At 34.9% G+C, this 18,744-nt stretch overlaps 1 protein-coding gene and 1 long non-coding RNA gene across 3 annotated transcripts in view; one reads left to right on the forward strand and one right to left on the reverse strand.

Moving 5' to 3' along the window:
• LOC111633621 (homeobox protein extradenticle-like) overlaps positions 1-18,744 on the reverse strand; it is a 75,649-nt gene that overhangs the window by 55,197 nt on the left and 1,708 nt on the right. The gene's annotated exons all lie outside the window — the stretch shown is intronic.
• LOC111633635 lies at positions 3,066-4,072 on the forward strand. The gene is made up of 2 exons (XR_002758080.1): positions 3,066-3,761; positions 3,900-4,072. It is a non-coding gene; the product is annotated as an uncharacterized LOC111633635 (long non-coding RNA).

Genomic DNA, 18,744 nt, shown 5'->3' on the forward strand with positions numbered 1-18,744 from the left:
CTGGTTCACCCCCTTAAAGCATTTACATATTAGGTACCTAGCTGTGGATCAAAACTACGTTAAATGGTGCTTCACGTTTCCTTACTTAAGAGCGTCATTATGCCAATATAAATTTATCCCTTAGACAAACATAATTTACCAAACGTTATATTGGACTAACATGGTGAAATTCACCTTCATTTACTAGTCAATTGTTATGTAAAAGATCGGCGATTCGATCGATGAAGAAAAACCTTCGATCACGCGATGCGTTCCTCAACATAGCGTAGAGTCACGGTGACGTCTCTGTCTTTTTTAGTCACGCGAACGTGTCCTTAGAGTGAGATTCTCGATAGCATCACGAACCATTCTCTCACCTTCGCTTTAGCGCTACAGACGGTGACGAAGTAGCCATCGCGACGACTTAACGAGGCCACGGACAGACAGTCGATCAGGAAATTCAATGAAATCCAATACTGGCTCACACACACACACATATATATGAACCTAATTTCTACACCGAACAGGGAACAGGTTTCATAAGACAACGCGCGATCATTCCAACAAGTCAAATAATTTCAATACAAAGAAAGAAATGACGTAAAACGAATTCACACTAAAACACTTTCATACGAAACAATTCATCCGACGAGACATCTTTTAATTAAATCCGAATAGCCGCCATAACTCTCAAAGCAGTAAACCAAAATAACGGGATCAGAATTAACGTGGTGTGTGTGTGTGTGTGTGTGTGTGTATGGGAGGGGGGGGAGAAAAACTCGATTTAAGCAAATTATTTCTAATAAATCATCTTACAGGATAGGTTGCGTCGTTCAATTATCAACGACTTATAATCCCAACAGGGTAGTTATTTAATGGCGTAGAAACGAATCAGAGAAATCCAATCAAAATCATGGCAATGGAATAGATGGTTCCAGAAATTTCATCTCTCGCCCACGTCTCATTTCTAGGAAATTGGATGGTACATCCCTCCTATCCACAAAAAAAAAGAAAAAAAAAAGGCCGGACTCAGAAACGGGGGAATAGAGTAGGACAGAGACAACCCCTCATTAATCTGTTGTGCGTTAAACTCCGCGCTAGCGTATATTTTTTCTTTTCTATCTAGCTCAGCTGAAATTCCAATCTAGTTTGTAGGGTGCACGCGACTCTTTTCCCTCCCTCGATACTATAACGTTGTTACTACCAATTTCGGATTTTATTTTTTTATTTTATTTTATTTTTTTATTTTTTATTTCTATTGTCTGATGAAGACAGCACAATGATTTGTTGTACTCCGACCATTTCAAACATGGGAATTTGGTCGTCTGTTAACCATTGATGAAAACGTCTCTTACAACAACAAAAAAAAATTTTTTTGGCATTTGTAAATTTCTCCAACTTCGGTGGCTCGTCCACTTTCTCTATTTAATAACACAACCCAGTAGGAAATTTTAAGTTATGCAAAAATCCCCAAAAAGAAAAAAACAGAGGAAGGAACAGGGAGAGAAAAAAAAATCAAATAACGGATTTTTGCTCTATCGGAAAATCGTTATTTAAGGAATTTAAATGGAGGATACCTTCCATATTACGTCATGCACAAGTATCAAAGATCAGGAATGTAAACAGCATTATAGTCATGCAATAGATTTAACCTATATGTAGGATGTTATATGGGTATTTTCCTTGACCTTATAAAATACTCGAATTAAAGTAATAATAAAGAAAAAAAACTATATTAAAAGAAAAAAAAACATTTATTTAGAGTAATATATAAATATATTTTTTTTAATCTTTGAACGTTAAACGAGACAAAAGCTATTATTGAATAATTAAATAAACGAAGTTTTTTCGTGAATGGCAAACATTAAACATCAAATAAAGATAAATTCTCTTCAATATATATATATATATTTTTTTTTTATTTTCTCTCTTATTTTATATCTTTAAAAACGAGTTATTTTTAGTTTTAACATTTTCGTTAAATATCGGTTAACGATTTAAACTCGTTTTAATTATTCTATTTTTTACCCTTAATGCGATTTTTACGTGTATTTTTAGGATTAACCAGCCATGTTTTATTCTAGAAAACATGGAAGTTTAACTAGTGTATATATATATATATATTTAAGTCCTCGTAATACAGTCCCCCCCCTATAACACTGTTGATAATTCCATTTTATATGAATTCCATGTTGTACGAGTCACTTAGATTTTACAAATATGGGAGCTGTTCACAGCCCAGCACACGTATTTGTAAAATCTAAGTGACTCGTACAACATGGAATTCATATAAAACGGAATAATCAACAGTGTTATAGGGGGGGGTTGACTTGTATAGATGATCTCTTCGATAGAGGAGTGGAGAGTGAAGTTTGATACGTAACGAAACGTAATTTATACTACCAAATTACACGAGGATTTACTACTATAAAAATTCGAAGAAGGGGTGAGGGGGTGAGGAGAGTCGTATTAGAAACAAACGAAGAGGTTGAAGAGCTAGAAAATTATTCATCGTGACGTTTCCTCGTTTCGTGTTTGGCACAGTTCGATGTTGTAAACGTCTATCCAACTCTTTTCTATTTTCATCATGACTCGTTAGTCGAGTATACCTTGTCCTTGTCTCTAATCAGAATGAACTATTTCCATCACCCGAAGCTCTTCTATTTTATCAATTAAAAGACCAAACGAGTTATTACAACACCGACCCTCCATTTTTATTTACATCTTTTTCTTTTCTCCTTCTTAAATTTTCATAAAAAAAATAAAAAAAACACACCGTAATAAATTACAAGCTAAGCACGTAATTTTATTTCACAGAAGGGTGAATAAAATATGAGTAATAGGCGACACCGCGACCAAACTGAAGCAGCGAATCTCACAGATTGAATAATTCAAGATGAGTAAAAATTCGCATATATGTACAGTACCCCCCAAATATATATATATAATGTAATTAATATAGTGTTTAATATATATATACACATACATAAATACGTATACGTGTATATAAGAGTATTAGAAAGCCCATAAAAGTGTATTCTAGTAAGTGCGCGTTATACGAGTTTTTCGTTAATAAAATATCAGATTTTTGCGGGGAAATTGTTATTTATACAATGATTTTTATTAAGGTATTATGCTCTTCCTATCGCCATACAGGTAGAGAATATCCCGAGGTTATAATGAACGAAATATCACGACAGTAATTTAAGTGCCGGAAAGGTTAATTAAAGCTATGCCTCACTTCCGGAATGGCACCTCGGGGCTTCTATAGTAACAATATCGGCACGTAAGGCATGCGCAGTGAACAGATCCGGTTGCAAATTCTACTTAAGTGTGAAACGAACAAAACGGATTATTATTATTTTTTTCTTTTTTAATTAAAAAAAAAAGGGGGGGAAAGATTTTTCGTATTATATTATTAGTGTTTAAAGATTTATTAATGTTTTCTTCTTCTTCCTCCTCCTCCTCCTCTTTTCTTTCCATTTTTGTATATTATTTATATATAAAAGTATTGTTGCTGTGTTGTGAAAAGCGAATTCGTTTGTTTCCCGATATTGCGTGCGAATCGTAACACGTGAGACGGATAAAAGGGAGGGTGGAGGCGTGTTTCGGTTAACTGTCGCTAGGAGGCATGACGCTGGAGATGTGTAGAAGGGATTTTTACAACGCGACTTTACGATGTGTTTGACGGGTGATTTTACGATCTGTTGGTGAACTCCTACAGACGTAAAAATACTCAATGGTTGATGACGTCACGCACTCACGCTCGTTCGGTCCGAAAGGTAATTGCGTTTAAATTGTCGTAACGTGAATTATATATTTTTTTTAACTTTTATTTTATTTATGATTTTTTTTTTTCCGATTGGCCAATTTTTCACTTCCGTATCACCACTTCTTTTTTTTTTCTCTACAAAGAGCAGCTGTTAACAAAACAACTGCGCTTCCTTGGCAACCAACGTGTAACACGTTACCATGCCAACTGCACGTTCCCAGCACGTGCGCTGTCGATTTCATCTGTTGCCTATGGTCGTCATGGTAACGCTACTTCTCGCTTCACTTACTAGATGGCGTCCACGTCTGTTAAAAAAAAAAATGTTGCCAGATCGCATCCGGTTATGATGTCATCGGTCCGGAGAAGATATTTTTAATAAAAAAATCATTTAAGAAGGGATAGTAAATGCGTATTTATTTATTTTCCGATTGGTGTATCATAATTCGACGAGTTTCCGTCATTGTTTGGTTAGGTCGTGCATAATTCATTGGAAGCGACGAACGGCTATGTAGCAACACACGCACCGCTTAACTTTATGCTTCTTTTATGACTCGACGGGATACTGACACTTTTCTAAACAGATACTCAACAGTTGATCGTCGTTTTGAACCGTTTCAACCATCGGGTTTTTGTTTTTTTTTTCCAGTAGGATTTAAATTGAATACCCTCCAACGATACTTATGTATGTCGTTACGGTATCGATCACCTGTTGTCTTTGACCTATTCCCATAGCGTTAGTCATCTATTAAACGTACCTTTATATATATAAATCGAATCGAAAAATTTCCAAAAAAAAAAACAGAAAATAATTAAGTGTAAAAACCAATTTAAATCAAAAAATTGAGGGTAAGTAACCGGCGAAAAACACATTTAAACCAGTTGCGGGGTGTTATACCGTATTCATAAAAGAAAATGGTTTCGTTCCATAAATCAACAATAGAACCCTGCCACTATTTGTATCAACTATTGATCGTGTTTACGGGTTTTTCTTCGTACTGAAACAAAGCGGTTGCGAGTCTACTATATTCCGAGTGGTGTACAGTACGTTCCTCAGTCGGTTTTATTGATGCGGGTTCGTCTCCTCTAGGTAAAATAATTCATTCCCCCCCTTTTTTTTTTTCTTCCCGCAAAGAAAAATCGCCTTCTTACCACACCACGAACACACACACACACACACACAAAAAATAATAATAATAATACACAACACTAAAGGCAAAGTTACAAAAAGCTAGAAAGGAATTCTACTATAAACTCTGCATGCATTTATCGAGTTATCTTTGTACTGAAGTGAAAATTGCTTTGATTTTATATCAATATTAATGTTTAATGTACGTAGAACATGCAAAGAAAATTTAAATTTTCTGCAAAATAAATATTTTATAAGCTTATATATATATATGTGTGTGTGTGTGTGTGTGTGTCTTTGTCTGAAATTACTTTTATATTTATTTATTTTGTAAACCAACTCTATATATATATATATAAAGAAGAAAGACAAAAATAAAAATAGTCAAAGAGGAGTTGGGATTTTATTTTTGGAATCAAATTCAATATAAGAAATTTGGTAAAAAACCGAATACGGTTCCTATTTCGTAAGATAGAATCATTCTCCAGAGTGTTATTCCTTATCTAAAATCAATATTATATTTTTAAGGAGGATAATTTGATAAACACGCTTGGATAATTTATAGATTGTGTGTATTACGGGACTAAGAACACCAAAAAAAGGGATTAATTTTAAGGATATATCACTTTAAAAAAACAATCTTTAATAATAAAGAACGTATATAAAAGAGGTATAAATAAATTAGTCACTTAACTTATAATGGAAAGGAGGAAGAAGGTAGAAAAAGTGCTGAACTGTATCAAGTTTAGGTATTTGGATTAACATTCTTTCCTATAATAGATCGAATACCGGAGCGCTAATGGTAGGAAATCTAAATTAATAAGGTACATAAATTCGATAACGTTAATTATATAAAGAAAAGTATTCTTTACAAGAAGAAATAAAGGAAACGTTTACACTTTATACGCCTCTTGAAATAGGTATAAAAAGAAAAGGGGAGGGAGGGAAGAGGAAGAAGAGGTTATAAAATAACCATTTGATAGCATTTTAATTTTCATAAAAGGGCGAATAGTAAAAATATATTTTTCAAAGCTACTTTAGCCTTACGATAAAGTAGAAACTATAGTACTACTACAGGAACGGAATGTTTACTTTTCACATGATATACTTCATACACATTTTTTATGTAACAGAAAACGGAAATATAACGGGGTATTATCATAAATGATGTAACTGTATTTTATACTATATTTCACAAATATATAACCCCGCTACCGTGTAGAATATACACGTTATAAAACAGTAAGATATGCCTTATGGGATAATCGTGCATAGAAAAGTGAAAACTATTCGGATATTTTCTGAATATAAAATGTCACCGAGAGGATCTACAATGGAAAATAATTCAACAATACACTCGAGTTTTAAACAGTAATTTCTCTATACTCTATTGTAATATATTCTATAATAATTATAATATTAATTCGAAGCGAATTTGGCGTATAAAAACAAATAAAAAAACACAGAAGAATTGCTAAAGAACAAAAGAAGTTTGTTTTACATTAAGAAGGTAGCAAAAATTACATGTTTTTCGCATCAAATTATGCTCATTTTCTTTTAGATATCACCAATTTATGCAACGATATTGGCAAAGGGGGATTATAATAATAGTCGGGGATTTAATATAATACAAGATTTATTAAAGCAATCCATCTTTAGCAAAGTAAATTTCACGATAGAATTACAAGAGCTTAAGTTTATGCATTGGTCAAAAATAAATAAATGAAAAAGGAACCAATAAAAATAACGAATGTGTTGTGTGGATTTGGTACTTAACTATCTTTTATACATTTAAGTAGACTAAAAAGCTTGGCAAATTATACCCTTATAATTTGTTTTTATAAATTTATATTATACCATAGAAATTTAATTTTCAACGTTAAAAATTTCAGAATCGAATCGTTTTTTTTTCTATCGATTTAGATAAAAACTGACGTGAGATACGATCTCTTTATACCTTATTTTACTTTATTATCTTCTAAATATATGTAGCACTATTAAAAGTGTTCGATAAAATGATCGATCATAAAACATTTTGATCAATCTTGGTCTAATAATAATAATATCCAGACAGACTATTTATGAATGTGGTCAGCAAGTGTATATATCAAGGTTATACTCTCCCATCTGTCATATTTTTTTTAAAGCATTAAAATAAAAGAACGATACGGAATTTGATCTTTATACTGTATAACTATTTCTGTCGAATGTATCGCGATTTGAATTTAAATTTCCAGTGTTTTTCCTTTTGAAATGGATGGCGAAATATACACTTCTGCAACCGGAATTTCGCGTGATAAATATTAAAATAATTACTTTAAATATGTAATTAAAGAGTTAAAATTTTTAAAAAAAAAGTACCTTTTTGGTATTTATAGAATGTGGTAGAATGTTGTAAACAGGGAAGAAAGTTGTAGGAAAAATGTATTTAGAAAGTTAACCAAACGAGTAAAATCGAAAATTGGACAGAATTTGGAAACTATTGGCGCAGAAAATGGTATTGTTAGAAAGATAAAAATACTTTTATCTGTACAAGACCGTTTAGAATGTTTACATTTACTAGAACCCGAATAATGCACCCCACCCATCGACTTATTTTTGTAATCAAAAACAGAGTTTTGACCGAGGGCAGTTGGTAACAGAAGCGAACAAAAGGATGTCTTGTTTTTACCCCAGGCATTTCTGAACACACCACATTTAAGAGGTGGTGACAACAACTAAAAACTGAAATAAGGTCAAAGGCATAATTACAGGTGAGTGTCGAGGGCCCTCTGAAGACCCCCTAAGGGTCACTGTAGAGTTCTCACCTCTTCTGCTGACCAAAACTGGGCATTCCCATACCAAGCTAGTAAATGTTATCTTACCGAATGCTTTCTCACGATGTTTTTAAAAACGACATCGGTTAGGTATTTTCCGGTCGTATACAATTAGCCTGGGGTACCACAGCTGCATTATGGTTCAGAGTACAAGAAAGTAAAATAAGATACTGAGCAATTTTTATAATTGACAAAGTTAATGGTTAGTTTTAAATATTACCTTCTTTTCCGCGCATTTTGTCCCTCGTTTCTGTTAGACGGGGTTGTTTATCGATAACGTTTTACGCCGTGTCCACTGTTATCACCAAATTTCTAATGATTTAAATATATAATTAGCAAAAGAAACTACTAAAAAAAGGGGGGGAAGGAAAACGTTGCCGTTAAAAAAGGGGGAAGTAACTAAAGGAAAACAGAGTAGCGAAATAGAAAAATGTCCCATGTTCTAACTAGCTGTCAGTCTTGGGGATAGAATTTCCGACTGACCTCTGACCTCTCCAACAAGCGTGCAACACGTGTCCCGTGCGGCGCAAGATCGCGCGACAGAAAAGAATGCTTTCATATATACCACGTCATCCATCAAGTGAGTATTTTAGCAGCTGTAAAAATATGAACATTGAATGGTTTCTTGTATCCGAGATGATGTGGATCAATTTACCTCCCACACTTTTAAGTTTTGGGTGGCGGCGGCGGCGGCAAGTTATAAGTTGAAAAAGTCAATCGGCCGGAGTAAAGCGAGCAGACAAAGTTGGATTAGCAGATTGACAGTAAAGCTAAACGTCAAACTATTGCAGGGGACCGAAGAGAGACAGGTGGCCTAGGGAAGTACAATATAAAAACCCCCATCCCCATCTGCTAAGTCTGGGTATAGGCTGAAAGCAGATCGTACCCTGCAAGGTAAAATGGTGGACGGAGACCGAAAATAACGGAAGATTTCCGTGCCCGTATTAAGTAAGAAGAGGCCATCCATTATAAATTCATTCCTTAGCGGCTTAAACATTACTTGAACTATGAATGAACATTTTTGTAACGTACGTAGAGGGCCATAAATCAAATTGTCACTTAGCGCCATCTACTGACATTTCGGAATACTAGGACGTGTCAGCGATTTGACGTCTGCTGGTACGTCCTACCAGGTTGGGGATTGACGGGGAGACGTACAGCTGGCAGGGTGCCCCCTCCCCCGATTGACAACGGGCAGAGAGAATCATGCAAATACCCCACTGAGGCCTCGTTATACACGGCCGGTGGCCAGCTATAGACGCCCGGAAAAACATGCCCTTCTTCCCCTTACAAGAGCGCGGTGTTTATGGCACAGGAAGTGTACGTCATTTAGGACGATATTTTGTTCCCTGCCCTTTGTCAAATAGCTACAATAACGGCAAATATCGGCGCAACGTTTTTCTTCCTGGATTCTCTGACGTTCTTGACGTTATATTTTCCCTATCGTCATCGTTACTAATAAGGCCACAAAACGGCAAACCAGGAAGTGCTTTACTGTTTCGCACGTACTAATGCCCACTTTTACACCATCTGGTTTGAAGCTAATGAGAAAAACAAGTGCCCCGAATTCGGCGGTAACGTAACAAGGCCACGCAGCAGGGATGCAACGGGGATTGGTACCTCGTCTTCCCTTGGGAAGTCTTTCCTGCAGTCTGCCCCTAACTGGACCTTTGTCTGCCAGTCGAAACGCTTCTGGACCCGATCCAGAGCCTTACGTAATCCACTAAACTGTATAATTCCGAGCGGTCCTCGTCGGATAGTACAGTACAGTACCTATCCCTACCCTCGGAATGGCGTGGTCCGATGATGACATTACCTGCCTATTAATTCCGTAAGTTAGTACGTGTACTCGGCCGAGTTCATTGTTATCGCAGGGGGGCTAAAGCAGCGTAATCTGCAGTTACTAATCAGCCGGGGGGAGCCTTTTCTATTAACGCCGTTCATTGTAATGGTAAAATGCGGGACTAACAACTGGTATCGATTTAAACCGACAATTTTCGACTGCAAAGTTGTAGACTTCTTATCGCTAGTGTTCGTGCTAACTAGCTATTTGGCAGTAGTGTGTAGTAAAAGCGGCCGTAGCCACTGCCTCGGAGGGAACAAATACCAGAACGACAACACTCTCCTCGTCCTGGTTCTTTCGCCGGGAACCTACCATTTGCCACGGACGAGGGGTGTAGGGCTATAGGTATAGGACCTGACCTCCCAACTTCCCGTACTGGCAAAGGTCGACCATTCCCCGTCCGTATTGATTTTAGGTCGATTCGATAGATGGACGTCTTTGGCAATGGACACGTGTTGACGGCTGAATTTCTCTTTGCTTTACCGGATCTCATTCTTCACCGGGCTATATAATACCTCCGGCTGGCTCCATAGAGTTTTATAACGTCTGTCTAACGGGACACGGACCGAAAATTTCGGCGCACAAGTACAAAATATATTTATAGAAAAAATAAATAAAATTACGTTAGAAGAGAGAGAGAGACCCCCGGAAAAAAAAAATGGTTCCCGCACGGGAGGAGAGGAGACGAAATATTTTCCTATCAGAAGTCAATACAGTGACGCATGTCCGATGCGACTGCAGTTGACCGATTCTTCAGATAAACGGTTCTGACCGATACAGGGACGAAGAAAGCAGACGTGTCGAAAAGAAAGGTCCAGTCGCGTGCTGTCGGGCTAAGTGCCACCTTTACGGTACTTATCTCCGTTCTAGAGGAAAAAGTTTCTTTTTCGGGATGGAGAAAACGATAGAGAAAGAGAAGGGAACCACCCCGGTAAGGGGGCTAAGAAAGAAAAACAGGGTCTTTAGGGGCCGAAAAAGCGGACGGAGGACCAGAATAGAAATTGACTGCGATCTTTGGCACATCTCCAGTCTCGGAAAGTTGCCAATCACGTCTCTTTTCTCTCTCTAGGTAGCGAGTAGCGAGCATCAGAAAGACGGGCGAAAGCGAAAAAAAAAACCCGACTTTCCCATCCTCCTCCTGGCTAGTATATCCCCCCCGGCATATTATATGCAAATGGTGGAAGGAATGAGGAAAACAATAAGTTGTTTACACCGCACGGTTGAGACGTAGCAGACGAGTGAGTGAGAGAGATTTCGACTAACCTGCAGACGAAAGTAGCGTCAGACGGAAATCGATCTGGACGTTTTCTCTGGATCGGATAGATGACGTCGAATTTGTAGGCGAAAACAATCATCTCCAATGACATTCATTGGCGTGAATAGTTTCACATTCTCCGTTCGCCTTAACCTGTTAGAAAAACAATCGCCGACTACGATACAAAAATGGCGAATGTTGTTGTTGTTGTTGTCGTCGTCGGGGAGAGTTTTACGGCCGCGCTATCAATTTCATTGGCAGAAACAATAAAAGACTTAATTACACAATTAGTGGAAGGTGCCCCTTTATTAGGGTCATGTTTGAGTAATAATCTCGATTATTATTAGCAATCAAATTCGATAATTCTATTTACCGCAAGCGATAAACACGCTACACCGAGTGTTACGCCGTTTAATAAAACATTTTCGACATCGTTCGTCCACCGTTTTATAACTAAATTAAAAGAGCGAGAAGCTATTTGTGATTATTTCCATCGGTCATATTTTTTTTCCTATTGTTTTTTTCTTCCCCGTTTGCTTTTTTATTTACAAGAAAACGTCCCGAACGACGTCGGCGGCTCGCGATGTGTTTGCGTGTGTTGACGAACATCGATTAGTTCGACTATTTGACACGGTGGCGCTTCGACGAACGGTCGGCGGACGAAAGAGCCCCCTAGTGCGAAGACAAGGACGTCCACGTGTTTCCCTCCAAAAAAGATGACCGCAAGTAACAATAGTAGGAGGTAAAGTCTGGATCTCGTCCAAGAAATTTCAAACCTGGATAAACTTGTACCGTTTCACGTGCAGTAATTTGGCTACTTCTGGTACAATTCCGGCAATTACCGTTACTCCGAAGCTTTCTTTTTTTTTCCTCCTTTTAACCCCTTACACTTCTTTAACTCGTCTCGGATACCGAGGTGTCTCTTAGAAAAAAAAAAGGAAAGGGGGGAAAAAATGAAACAACTTTCTTCGCAGACTAAATGACTATTTAAGAATGTTCCCATTGACAGTGTGGAGTGGTAATGGCGTTAGAGAAGCGTCACTTTTTTCCTTTAATTATTTCTAACGGACAAACCATTAAAGAGAATATGCGCCGCCAAATGCTCCGTGATGGAGGTTGAAAGTAAGGAAAGGAAGAGAGGGGGGAAGAAGAAGAAAAAAAAAAAAACTCGAGAAAACTTACGTAATTTTTAATTCTAACTCGATTAATTTAGCGAAAACTAATCGCTCTCGTTTGTTAAAGCGTACAAACCAACGTAAGCATCGATACGCTTTACGTAACTACGTTTTTATACATTAAATAAAACGTATATACGTATATATATATAGACTTTCGAATTTAACATAAACGCCCATCTGCATGAATTTAATTAAGAAAAAAGCGTTGTAAGTTGAGTGATAATGAGGATAATTTAAATTGTTAACTTGTCGTACGAAGTTTTATTTGTTGTAACGGTGTTAAAAGAGAGGAGGCGCGAGTAAATGCGCTACGTCAAGGCCAATGACCGATATCACCTTGGTGACGGGACCAACACAAACACCACAACCTGGGGGGAGATTTTTAGTTAAAACATCCGAGTGACGTCATCGACTAAACCCCCCCTCTCTCTCCCTCACCCGTCCTTGTCCCCAAGCAGACTAATGTCCTGTTTGTCGTCTATACTTGTTTATTATGGAGTGCGAAATTTGACTGGGAGCCAGAAATCTATCGTAAACTTTTCCTAACTTTAAAATGTGGCTTCGAGTATAAACTAAATTTTTCTCTATCTATTGAATATTCAAGTATTGCTATCTCCGGGGGAGAAAAATATGTAGATATATACACACACACACATCATTTTTTAATATTTTATCTCCATGTTTTTTAATTTGACAAAAAAAATATAAGGATTTTTTTTTAAAAAAATAAAGTGTCGAGAATAAGGTTCGATTCATTTTCGAAACAGTTAAAAAAATATAATATAAAATAACACAGACAATACGGAGTTATGTAAAACTTTGTGTGGAGACTTGCGCGAAAATTTGTAAACTAGCCAGGAAAAGTAAAATTAATTTTAACAGAATGACAGGATCTTTAGATTATCCTTAATCTTTAAGGATTAAGGACGTTCTAAATCCCGTTTTTGATACGTTTCCAGTAAGAAAAAATATTGATGAAGAGGATGAATGTGATGGGACAGATTGGGAAACTTTTCGACTGGGGATGTTAAAATATGAGTAGTGCCCAGCAGTTTGAAATTTTAAACCATTCTAAAATGTTCGGTTCGATTGTTGGTCACCTATCCTTAAAACCATTTGTTTTACACATCGACACTGTTGTACGCCCCATAAAGATTTACTAATGCAGATAATTAAAATGTTCGAGTTAATGAGGCGTCAAAGACAAAACGGGATACTGTCGCTGGCAGCACTGCATACCCTCCTACTCTTCTCATTCGCTGTGTGGCTTCTGCGTACTTCCATTAAGTGGAACGAAACATGCTTCGTTTAAATTAAAATATACAGTGGCCATGTTATTAATATTCTCCGCCTTTCTGTCAAGATATGTTCAAGAGTTAGATTTTCTCTTTAAAGGACTCGTTTTGGTAAGAGAGGGGGGGGGAAGGAGATATATTCTGTCTTTTGTTCGGTGCAAGATGGCGGAAATACTGTTTCCGTTCTGCGAGATGTTTGTTTTCTAGTGAAATATTTGCCAAACAAAACTTTGTTTTCTATGAGTAAAAGTAGACTTTCGATCGAAAAGGCCTGTGTGGCCTTCTTTCCTTTATGGATTCTTACTAAACTGATGCAATTTCCTAAATCTGCAATGTCGTTATTAAAACCCAGCAAACTCTATGCATTTATCTATCCATAGTGTGTGTCTGCCAAGACTTAAAAATAAATAAAAAATATATATATAAATAATCCTTCTAAAGCAATGCGGAATATCTATCTTATCTATCTACAGATTTAGAAAAAGAATAAAAAAAAATATATATTCACAGAAGTTTTTATCAAAGGAAAAATATTAAATTTCATTTCGAAATCCTGAATTAATACTATGCAAAGATAAAAAAGAAAATGGTTCTGTAGATCTTTACAGTTGCCGCTGGTTGAGAATTCAAAGTATTTATTCGAATTTTAGATATAGGGAACAAAAACAGTCGACCCCCCTATAACACTGTTGATTTTTCCGTTTTATATGAATTCCATGTTGTACGAGTCACTTAGATTTTACAAATACGTGAGCAGTTCACAACCCGGCACACGTATTTGTAAAATCTAAGTGACTCGTACAACATGGAATTCATATAAAACGGAATAATCAACAGTGTTATAGGGAGATCGACTTGTATTATTATTTTATTAGAAAACGTCGATTTTGATGGGTTACTTCTTGAAACTGGATTATGATTTCCAGTTGGTTTCTACGCCGAAAAATCAAATAATCATTTAAAAATTCTTAAAAGTAGGTGTCAACTTCGAAGAAGAATTCGACACTTCTCTATAGGATCAGTCAGCAAACTACCTCTTACAAACCTACCCTAACCACACTATTAAATGCACATTAAGCATGTTAAACTCAAACAGGCCATTCTTCGACAGGGAACGGTAGAAAAATCACACAAAAACTGATTTAAATAAAAAGATTTCGTATAATATTTACAGTAGAAATGGATGAAGAAAAAAAGGACCTAGAAAATAAATAAATAATTGTGTCCTCAAAATATTCATTTTAATGACCTTTAGGTAAGGGAGCAACCTATTAACTCCCCAACGTGTTTATAAAATATTTACTCGTTAAACCGTTGGATAATAAAAATATATCGGTAATGACTAGGGCAATAATATTAAATAATCAATCATTTGCGTGTTTCAATAACGTTACTGTAAACTGATATTTTTAGGGATTCGTGTTCAAACACAGTTAACGTATCTGTTTATGATAAAAATTCGGGTTTTCACTTTAGATTATCAATAAAATACAAATGGTGATTATCTCGATAATCGCACAACATATTTAGTACCTTTTCATGGAGGAAAAACTTATAAAAACACTTGATTAAACAGTTTTTTTTTTTTGTTATTGTACGAACAAATAACATTATAAACTTAAAAAAAAACAGTAAAAAAATCAATTTTTTAGCTTAAAAATTAGTGCATTTTTTGCTTGTCATTAAATGCTCTTTTCATATTAAATATATAGCATCAAAGCAAAGATACTATATAAATATATATACACACACACATGCATAGATTCATAAATGTTCTTGCATAACCTACAAGAAAGGAATTTGCATATATACAAAATTTACTTTTCCCATATATATATATATATTTATATATTCTAAAAAGAAATTTCTCACGATGTAATCGGTATGAATTAATTTTAGTCAAATATCTATATACGTATACATATAAAATTTACTTAAAAGTAACACCTACCGTAGAGAATTTTTAAAGTAATTAAAGACGTGTTTTATATTATTTAAACAATACTTCCAGTTGAAAAATACTTTTAAAATCATATTTAAAGATGGTAAAGAAAAGAATCGGTATTAAAAAATAAGAAGAAATGCTATTAAAATGAAAAATTGAATTTGCAAACAAATTGGAATTTTTAATAATATAGACCAATTTATTGCTTTATTTCAATTTTTATGGGCTATAAGATTAAATTGATGCATTTATGAGTTATTAAACAGAATCGGCTTCTTTTACCGAATCATTTTTCTTACCTTTCGATTTTAAATATTTTATTAAACGTCGCTATCAACTATTGGCCATTACTCTTAACTCAAAGACTTAATCCACGTATAGACAATAAGGTTAGAGAGAGAGAGAGAGAGAGAGAGAGAGGAGGGGGGGAAGAAAAAAAAATTGATTTTAATCCCAAAATATATCCAATTATTGTTATAGTAAATTTATTTTTATTATTATTATTATTTTTTTTGAGCGACAAGTAAAGAAAGTATTATTTATTGTAGAGAAGTTTGTCGAAACTCTTGCTTTCATTTATAGGAATTTCAATTCGGCATACAGCAGTTACTGGCCATGCTACAACACAAGCGAGCGATGGAATGTCATATCTATGGTGACAGCTTCTCTTCATGGGTATGAATAGCCTCATTTCACAAGAGAACTAGCTTCATCTCTCACAATTTCCTTCTTATATCTTAAGAATTGTATCAATTCTTTTCAATAATTTAAAGAATCTATATAGAATTGCAATCTTGGGGCATTTCTAATATATCTAGGGAATTGTACTGTTTTTTTTAATATATTTTTCTTTTACTACTTCCTTTTTTCTTTTTTTTTTTAAAAAGGATTTATATGACCTTATTTCTTATACAGAGAATATTCCTTACTTTAAATTTATCAGCCACTATAAATCTGTGAAGAATTTTAAATGTATTTAAGAGGATATGGTTGAAACTTCTTGTGTTTAACCTATTGTAAAGAGCTCTTAGTCATTTACAAAATTTACAACTATCTCTATTTCTGTAAATGTTCTAATAATAATTGTATGTAGCACGTCTGATATGTAGAAATTAGATAGGCCTGAATACTAACTGCTTCATATGTCCATGTAACTGCAAGATCATTTCGCTAGTGTTTCACTGTTTGTCAGATATGCTCGGTCGTACCTATCCATTAAGATGGGAGAATTCAATCGTCACAATTGAATCAATAATTGTTACGCTGTTGTTAACATACACATGTTCGATATGCCAAGTTGATTTTAGAGATGTCACAGGGATATATTTAATAACTCTTGCCATTTGATTGATTTTATAACATTTTTCCCCCCCCCCTCTCTCTCTCTCTTATTTAAGTCTTCCAGCGTAAAATAATTATTTAAATTTAAAATACTTACTAAACTACAGCCTCTAGTCATGTTAAGGATACTGGTTTTGAAAGAATTTTATGTATATTATGAATCTATTCGAGAGTCTTTTCTGTTTAGAACGGGTCCACGTATAGATTCAAGGGGGGAAAAAAGCATTATATAATAAAAATAAAAAAAAAATCCGATGCAAAATTCGGTCAATACAAACTTTATTCATAGTCGTGTCGAAAGAGGAGCACAATATTCATAACCCAGAATAAATTTTTTTGTTTTTTTTTTGGAAAAGATACACTGGCAACTGTGGTGAACGATGGAGGCATCAGGATGTATCCATCTATCTATATGTAAGCGGGCGGCAATGAGGGACCATATTTCACCCCAAATAGACCTATAAAAGTATCATGGGGGGAGAGTGTGTTCTAAATGTTGACACTCCTTACAATAAAACAATAAACTCTCCCGAGGGATAGAATTCGTTGAATGTTAGCATTATGACTTACGCTACCGGATACGATTGTCGACGTGTGTTATATCTTTACGTTTTTTATCATTAAATAATCATTAATTATATGATTTAAACTATAAAAATAAATAAAGAAATATATATATATATATATATATTGAAGAAGTGAAACAAAAATAAAAAAAAAATGTTTTCCGTGAAGCGGGGATGAAACTCGAAAGTGTCAGAACAACCCGTCCACATTAGTTTCGCTGTGAACACAACCATAAAGTCTTTCCTTTGATTATCATGATTTGATTCGGCAGCTTGGAAAATGTGGATCCACGCGAACGGGATCTTTACCCCCGGTGTCGTATCCATCACCAATCTTTCCGGATGGAGGGATCCACATTCACCTTGGGTGCCGGGCCCCCGGGGCCCGTGGGGAGCGGTGTCTAATAACATGTATCTCATTATCCACTCGAATGAATATACTGTCACCGAGTATCATTTCATTGATGAGAATAAACTATGTCGTTCACAGCATCTATCTAGGCCAGGCCTGTTGACAGGCCCTTCTAAAAACCCCACGTCGCCTCGGAATAAACTGTTAGAAATGTGTTTTAGATTCGTTTTGTTATGGAAGATAGCATTTAGTGCACATTTATCTTGCTTATCGGAGTTTAGGTAAATAGGTAATGTTGCTAGGATTCCCTCAAGTGTTTTTCTGATTGATTAAATTGCAGGTATTTTCCCTTCATCTCTCTTTACTTAAAAAAATAAATAAATAAATAAACTTAAAAAAAGTTCATTTCGAAAACAACGTATTAGATTAAATTAATTGTTTAAATTATCGTAATAAAAAAAGAATTTAATTATTTAAAAAAAAACCAAAATAAAAAACTATCTTTTCTATGTTTACTCAGCAAATATTTTCCAATCAAAATAACAAAATTTAGCTTACTCTTCTATTAAACGTGTCATTTAACTTAAGAAAAGATTTGTTTTTTTTTTAAATTTATATTAGAAAGTGAGGGCCTTGTGTAATTTTTTAACACTCGAACAAGAATTTATACCCAAGCTAACTAAAACAGCGTGTGAAAATTAGTATTATAACTAAGAAAAAACCGAGTGTTTTCTATAATTTTCGAATTCCAGAAAAGTTTTTAATTACACTCGTATGTTCTCCCATTATTCCTTTATCCCCGGCGACAGAAACAATTCAAAAAATGACAATTCTCCCTATCACAAAAGGAATCTAAACCAACTTCAATAATCTAGCGATGATGGTTGCATAGCAATGAAGTTCCTCTTTTCGATAAGTATCGCAGCAGTTGTTTCTCTCGCTATTTTCTTCGTCTAAGCGAATAATTGCCAATAATTTTCTTTTTTTTTTAAAGAGAAATAAATAAATACTTAATAAATATAAATGCTTTAAATACCATCGATTATAACAAACCGACTTACACAGACCGAGGACATAACATGATAACAGTATTGGATTTCAAAGTATTAAAAAAAAAAAAAAAACATAGAGAGTGGCCTACATACATGAAATTATTTATATAAATTTTTATAGAAATCTATCGGTATATAAAAATCAATTGGACGTTACAGTATAAATAACATTGTTTTTAGAACACTTTTGTATGTATATAGGTCTGTACAGTATATAAAAATAA

This window comes from Centruroides sculpturatus, unplaced genomic scaffold (genome assembly GCF_000671375.1).
Source record: "Centruroides sculpturatus isolate CEXI.00-Female unplaced genomic scaffold, Cexi_2.0 scaffold54, whole genome shotgun sequence".
Lineage (NCBI taxonomy): Eukaryota > Metazoa > Arthropoda > Arachnida > Scorpiones > Buthidae > Centruroides > Centruroides sculpturatus.